Source organism: Papaver somniferum, chromosome 7 (genome assembly GCF_003573695.1).
Source record: "Papaver somniferum cultivar HN1 chromosome 7, ASM357369v1, whole genome shotgun sequence".
Classification (NCBI taxonomy): domain Eukaryota; kingdom Viridiplantae; phylum Streptophyta; class Magnoliopsida; order Ranunculales; family Papaveraceae; genus Papaver; species Papaver somniferum.
In genome coordinates this window covers 74,678,977-74,686,967 of record NC_039364.1, presented here as the reverse complement: position 1 = coordinate 74,686,967, position 7,991 = coordinate 74,678,977, and positions in this window count along the sequence as shown.

The following is a 7,991-nucleotide window of genomic DNA, read 5'->3' as shown; positions in this document are numbered from 1 at the left end:
ATCAGTCGTAGAAACATTACTTCTGAAACCCTGGTCATGGGACCATAACTGAGGTTGCTCTCAAGAGGGGATGATGTAATGACCATGGTTTCATGTCCCGGTGGTAGCATTCCTTTTATGATGAATGATTAGCACTGGAGAGCCCGGCACCACGTGTGTTGGGCTGTGAAATTGATCGTCATGATCGGTGGACCGACAGTTCCCAGTATATTGTTGAATCTCCCTCATTCGTTTTCTGTTCTTCTGTCAAAACCTAGATAGAGGACCCGGGTAGAAAAATCGATGTAAAAACCTAGGTGGTCGAAGTTGGAGGTACATTGATGAAGGACTTAGCAAAAATACCTGGTGGACACCGATCGACTGTGGAAGTTATGAATCCCGTCCACGAATCTCTGGTTGCGCGTTGTATGCTCTGGAAGTTGTAGAAACCTCATACGACGTCGGAATTCGATGCTTGACCCCAAATTTTGAAGCTATCACATGAGAAAATAATCACTCAATTTGGAGTGTTAGAAGTCATCCAACGAGGCGTGCACATTTGTAATTTGTAATCCCGTACATATTTTTTAGATTTCGTAGACCTGACAGTAAAGGCTGTATCTTTCAGCTCGTATGTCCGATTGATGCGCCCTTTTGGTATGTTGTAGAAAAGACATAGACAAACATCTTTTGTCAAGGAAGCATTTTCTCATTCCTCACCCATTGGTACGTTTTCGCAAAACCATGGCCTGGAGTGTGTTGTATCTCATTTGTAGAGGTGATGAGAACATCTTGTGGAAGTCTTTCGGTTATGCCCACCAGACGTGCCAGCTTTGGGAAGACTTTCATGTGAGCATGCTATCAGGTCTGCACATCTTGATATGAGTCATTGGTTCTTAGAGAAGTCTGCTTCATGTGTAACACTTCGGAGAATGATTAGTTGATGAAGCTCTGAGATGTTGCTCCTGAGACCGTTGTTGGTGCTGAGACCATGAATGATTATGCTCCAGAGATCCTTGTCGATGCTGAGATCATGGATGGTGTTCCTCTAGAGATTATTTTTAATTTTGATACCGTGGTTGAAGTTGTTCCAAAAACCGAAAAGGTTAGAACCATGATTATAGATGTAATCCTTGCTCCTTCATCCAGTGAGCCTTTTACATTTACGAACTAGTTGATGAGTTGAGCGTTCGTAAGATGAAGGTGTACTGAGAGTTCAACATGAATGCTCCTGAAAGCATAACTTTACCACGAACTGGCTTTGTCAATGAGTCGACATTGTTGTAGTAGATAGCATCAGCAGTCTTCATACTGGATGTGATTGGTGAAGAGAGAAAGTTCCTCAATCATGCGGGGCTTGTGGTGTAGAGAAATCCCGTTGATGAGGCTTCATGAATCACCTCAAGTTTCCCATTGTATATTGAAGGAGTTGGTGACATTCATGTATGAATGGTGTTGCATCTGCTTCAAAAGTCTTATAATGATATAATGAAGACTTATTGAATGTAGTGCCGATCGTGCTGGTGTTGAATCAGTGTCGAGATATTTGTGTTGAAGCCAGAGGCGCCATTATCGAAGGTGTACTCTTTGATTGGGAGTACAATTTTGAAGGCTTCTTAGATGCTTGAGCGTTGAAGCTTCATACCCATTGAGTATGTCTTAGGTTTGATCATCTGGGCCCGACTATCTTCTGTTGATTCAACATTCCTTTCGTTGTAGCAGTGGGATTCAACACTTGTGCAGAAATCAGAGCTTTTTAATTTCGTGGCACACATGGATACTCCTGCAAGGCTATGTAGAAACTCCCAAAGTGTTATTTGCCGTGTTTGGACATCATCTCAGCAATGAAAGTCCAGTGCTCGATTCGTAGAAATAACAGATTCAACCACTTGGAAAAATACTAATGCGGTGAAGTTACCATTCATAACGTCTTGCAGAGTTGCTAGCAGAATTAAGTCCCCATGCTAGGATAGCATGTGAGGAAATAAATGACGTAGACATGGGAGGAGTGAGACTTGCCTGAGTGTGGAACCTCTTGATGAATGTGTATGCATCTTTTGCAGGTTCTTGCTTCAATCTCGTCAAAGTTCGAAATTCCTCCAAGTGCTCTGATGATGGGATGCCGTAAAATCTTCTGGATCAGAAATTTCTTCGTTGGAGAGATGTGCAACCAAAGACGCTTTGTCAGCATGGATCCACGCACGTCTGAAGAACATGTCATATTCTGGATCATCCCGATTATGTGAAACTTGGTTCCTGTCCAGGTTAAGCTTACGTCCATCTTGAGAGTGATGTAGCCATAAGTATTTCCGAGCGTTCCTTCAAGATCTCTGATTGAGATGGGAGCATGAGTAGCTCCTTTTCGAGTGATGCCTGTGGATCCGATGGTTTTCAGTGGAATGTTGTTGATGGCGGTGTCAGCATCGATCAACGTTCTTCCAAATTCGTTTCTTCTGAGATTGAGTGTGGTAAGCGGTCCCCAGTCGAACATCTCTTGATTTGTGGCTGGAGGATCAAGAAGTATTTCCGGAATGAACTTCTTGACACGATGTGTTTTAGTGCTGTGAACATGTCTCTCCTTTGTGCCTTCGACAGATAGAGAAATCCACGTTCGACCAAGGATTGAACTGCCTCTTTGATAGGTTGTTCAAAGAGTCGAGGTATTGATTGGGAGAGGATATGTGTACTCCTTCAGTCCCCAGTTGAATCTTGTGTAGATCAACCTTATCTTTGAAGATGTGCTTCAAAATATTGCAGTTACTTGTCGGGTGATTGATGAATCCATGAAGGTGACAGTACCAGGGATTCTCCATCTTGCTTCAGTTGGCTCTGTTTGATGAACATCAAGTTGATTGTATCATCTTGAAGCCAGACTTCGGGTAACTCGGTCACTTCAGGGAGGTTTGAGTCTGTCTGATCATTTCCCGTTTGTTGATGCTAGGTCGAGGTTTGTGCATCTTGGTTATCCTTCCTTTGTGATTTTGAAGGAGCTGAGGTATGCTTGCACGACGGTTCGAATTTTCGTTTGCTCCCTTCTGAAAAAGCGTTTGTGGAAGGCTATAGGTTGTACTGTTTGTTGATCAGATGTCTGCTACCTCGAGCGCCTCGTGGTTCTTCAGCCTTTGTAGCTATTGTTCTTTCCATTAAAGCGGGCGCAGTAGTTGCCGATCTCTTCGCCGCTTCATGAAGCTCTGAGAAGGTCTGGAAACGAAGATTTTCCAATAAAGATTTGTAGACCGGGATCATGCCGTTGATATAAAAGTCTACAGTTGCTGCTCTGTGACATTTGGATCATGACAGTCCAGGGCTTGGACTCTAAATCTTTTCACGTAGTCATTGGGATGTTCGTCGTTCCTCTTTTGGAAGAGGAATCCTTTGCGTAGCAGCAGGGTATGGAGGCTGGTGATAATGGACATGTGATGTCTTGTATTTTCCACGGTTCTCCAAGATGCGTTCCAAATCTTCCCGAGTAATGAAATTTGATGATTCCTTCGCTGATGGATCGTCTGCAACTTTGCGGACTTCATCATCATCTACTATATAAATTAGATTTACCTCAGGATCAGCGTCTGAGGACTTTTCCTTCTCTTTGCCTTTTTCTTGGGTCTTCCCTGACATTGTATCAGTGAGAGCCTTCAGTTCATTAATAGCTCCTTCTGTGTTGTATCCATATCGGTTTGATTCTTTGCAAGAGTCTCTTGCACTTTGATGAGATCAGCAATAATAGTAGGTGGTGGATTTCCTCTAAATTCCTCAGGGTGTCGACCGAATAAAGGATGACCTTCCGCGTTGACATGAGGGGGAGAAACATCACCACCGCCAATGTTGGAGACCGGAATTGTTTCCGGGATGTCTTGATCGTCGTGGTTGTTGCAAGTGCTAGCACCGTTGAAATTCGTAGTTGAGCATGACCTAAGATTAACCATATTTGTGAAGTCGTGAGATTGCAACCGAGAGAATGATCTCCCACTGTGGTCGCCAATCTGTAGATGGGGAAAAACGATTTGATGGTTTTTACGGAATTGAGGAGACGACCGTATGGAGGAGACTCCTCGAACCGAGCGAAATGTTAAACCCCACACAGATGCACCGCTGCAAAGGGGGTGCTTTAGATTCGAGAGATCAATCTGTAGTACTCCGGCCTAAATCAAGACAATGACCGTTCCAGAGTAAATTCGGTCACAAGAGAGGATGGGTTGATCTGTAGGAGGGAAGCTGGGAAATGTGTGGAATCAATGGTAATCAAAGATTATGGGTGTGTGAATTCTTAATATGATAAGCTCTGAATGATTGAAATTGCTCAATTGAGAGTAGTTGCTCAATTGATGAGTTGATGATCTCGTGTTGTCGATGAGACGCGAGATTGATGATACTGTTGATGTTGATTCAATCATGATTCATAGACTTATTTATATTGCTGGAATTGTAGACACCATGATTCCATGAAGTGTGACAGTTGATGGAATCAAGGAGTGGGGAAGTGGAGATCGTGTTTGAAACCAGTTGCTCAACGTGTGGAGACTTGGTCGATTTTCCACCCACTACCTCGTGAATTCCTTCAACTGATTGCACGACTTTCTCACATTCCATCGTGTGTTTGAACACATATGCCGTAGACCGCCAGACCAAAACCCTAAGTGATATCCCCCCAAGTGACACGATTGACGTCTCGTGGTTTGTTAGTCAATTGATGACTTCGTGGTTTGATGGGACGATGATTCCATGTAGTTGTTGAGTTGAACATAATGTTCTGAAACTCATGAATTGAACATGTCATGAGACAGAGTATATTTCTTACGATGAAGCGAGCAAGTATTGCTCATTCGATGGATCGTTGAATATGATTGTTGAACCAATATTCCTTGGTTTGAGAAAATATTATCATCTGAGCAATGTGCTCATGTGATGAATTGTTGAATATTTGATCGTCTGAGCATGTGTTGCTCATCTGATGGATTATTGGCAGCGTACCAAAAATATTAATTAGAATACTGGTCGTTGAACCGAGCATAATTAATAAAATTAATGACCATGAGGTCGTCGTAAAATTATTAAGGTTGGAATCTGGAATGATGATCCTTGGATTCAGAAACCCTAATTTGATCAATTGATGATCAATTCATGGTTCGTCAGAATTTAACCATGGGACGAAGGAGGGAGCGACTACATGGGACCGTGGATCAACCATGTAGTGTCCATATGCTCACGTGAGCAAATACAAAGAACTCCTGAAGAGTTGACGATTTGTTGGTGAAGAATGATTAAATGCTGGTCTTAATCATTTATTCAAAAATGCTCGTCTGAGCCTTAGGTGAGAAAACCTAATTAATTATGACGAGGCGAGGGACCGACCATGGAGTCATGAAACCGGCCCTGGGTTGTCCCATGACCGCCTGACGATCACTTCATGAAAATCCAAAGTGTTTGGGAGAGTTTTGGACCTAATACGAGCAATTGTGCAAATTAGGTCAAAACTGTGAAAATTGATGGGACCGGCTTCTGTGAGCCAAAGATCCAATCTTGGTCGTCAAGATAGCATGCTCGTGTCCCCAAGGCGTCCGCATCTCAGTCCTGAGAATTTTGATATTTTCTGGCGTGCAATTGAGCATCATTCGAAAATATGCCAAAATTAGGGTTTCGACGAAACTGAGGAAAACACACATGATAATGGAAAAATAATTATAAAATAAGGAATGAGGAGGCGTGGGACCGTGGTCAAGGCATGGTCGCGGTCGTGACCACGGTCCCGTGGTGCCTTTTCCTTAATTTATTTATATTTTGATGATTTTATGAAAATTCATGAATTTGAGAAATTTGATGAATTTAGGGAGTTTCCATGAATTGAAGGAGTTTTCATGAGTTCAAGGAAGCAAAAAATATTAAAAACAAGGGCATGTGGGACCGTGGAAGGCATGGACGCCGGCTTGGGCCCGGTCCCACGAGTTTCCCTAATTTTTTGTATTTTTGTATTTTGATGAATTGAGGGAATTTTTCCTAATTTGAGAGAAATACCATGAAATCAAAGGAATTTGATGAATTCAAGGAAAACTAATAAAAATAATAAAACAAAGGGGCGTGTGGGACCGGCTAGGGCATGCCGGCCGGCCAAGGCCCGGTCCCACAAGTTTTCATAATTTATTTTATTATTATTATTTGATGATTTGTGCAAAATACCATGAAATCAAGGAGTTTTTTCATGAAATTAGAGAAATAATAATAATAAAATATAGGAACCGTGGGGTGGGGCCGGTTGGGACCAAGGCATGGCCGGTTGGCCATGGTCACGCCCCACACTCCTTTCCTTAATTTTATATTATTTTTTATGGATTTATGAAATACCATGAAACCGAGGAGTTTCCTCGAGACGAAGGAGATTTGATAAGATGAGAGAATTTTCATCAAATCATGGAAAATAATAAAAATGCATTAAAAATATAAAACTGGCGTGGGATTGACCACGACACGGTCGGTCGGTCGTGTGTTCATGCTCCCAGCACCCTGGTCAATATTTTTAATTATTTATTATTTTCTTCTCTATTTTGCATAGGTTCATCGTTTCGTTGTATTTTTAAATACTCGTTCGTGCGGTGACTGTTAGTGTATCGTCGTTGAATACACCTTCACCACTTGAATCGGGGCTTGCTTAGAGGCAGCTCAGACGCCCGGTTGTTGATTGTTTATTACTAATTTTGGAATTCGGTGGAGAATAATTCACAAAACTGAGCAATAAGATGTTTATTATTAATTCATAGGATTTGCTGAGGATTCGACTACGAAATCAGAATAATAAAGTGAGCATTATCATTCATGGGATCATAGATTCGACCATAGAATCAGAGTAATTAAGATTTATCTATTACCATTTATGAGACCATTTGTGGATTCGATCATGAAATCGGAGTAATGAGATAATATATTTATTGCTATTCTATGAGATCAAGCCGTGGATTTGATCATAGAATCAGAACAATTGTTTATTGCCATTCCATGGGACCAGATGTGGATTCGACCATGGAATAGGAGCAATTGTTATTGCCATTCCATGGGACCAGTCGTGGATTCGACCATGGAATAGGAGCAATAATAGATTATTCTGGGAATTCAGTAGTGAATGTCACGGCATAATTAATCTTAATTAGGAATAATTAACTTTGTGGCTCTATACTAGCAGAGCAAGCTGTCTAGGAGCATTAATTATACCGATATGAGCTTGTCGGTAAGTCATATCCTTTATATAGTCAGGGTAAACTCGTTGTTTGTTCCTGAAGACGTTATCGCTCTATACTAGCAGAGCAAGCTGTCTAGGAGCCGTCCATCTCGTGACACTATATAGAAATAATCACTGAAAGTGTTCAGTATTCATGAGATATGCCATTGTCCAGTCGTGAGACTACATATCTACATGTACTCTGAGATAAAGTACTCTCCGTTGAGAATTCGATGAGAGGCCCGTGTCTCAATACTCACGTATGATTGCTGGATCAGAGCTTCGTATGAGTTTACGATTTTAGCCCTTGTCGAAAATCCACCATCTACAATAGGAATTAACGTTTGTGTGATTTACTTTAATTATACTAAAACAAATATAATAAGGAAAATAAAAGTAAATGACACAACAAGATTTTGTTAACGAGAAAACTGCAAATGCAGAAAAACCCCGGGACCTTGTCCGGAATTGAATACTCTCAGGATTAAGCCGCTACACAAAATTACACTAACTTCGTATAGTTGATACCAAGCAACTAAACCTATAGTTCACCTAGTTCCGTCTGTATTCCCACGCCTCCAACTTATGAATAAGTCACGTACTTGGAATAATTCCTTTGGTTCGTATTCCAAATAGTAAAGGAACAACAAATATGTTTGGTATCAACTCTCTTCAACCAAGTGATGTGAGTCGGACAAAGGCTCTTCTGTTTATCTTAACATAAAATCCTTATTCAGGTTCTTAGATTTATCTTATGTTCAACTACCGAAGTAATTGTTAAGATTTTGCAATCAATACTTTTAAC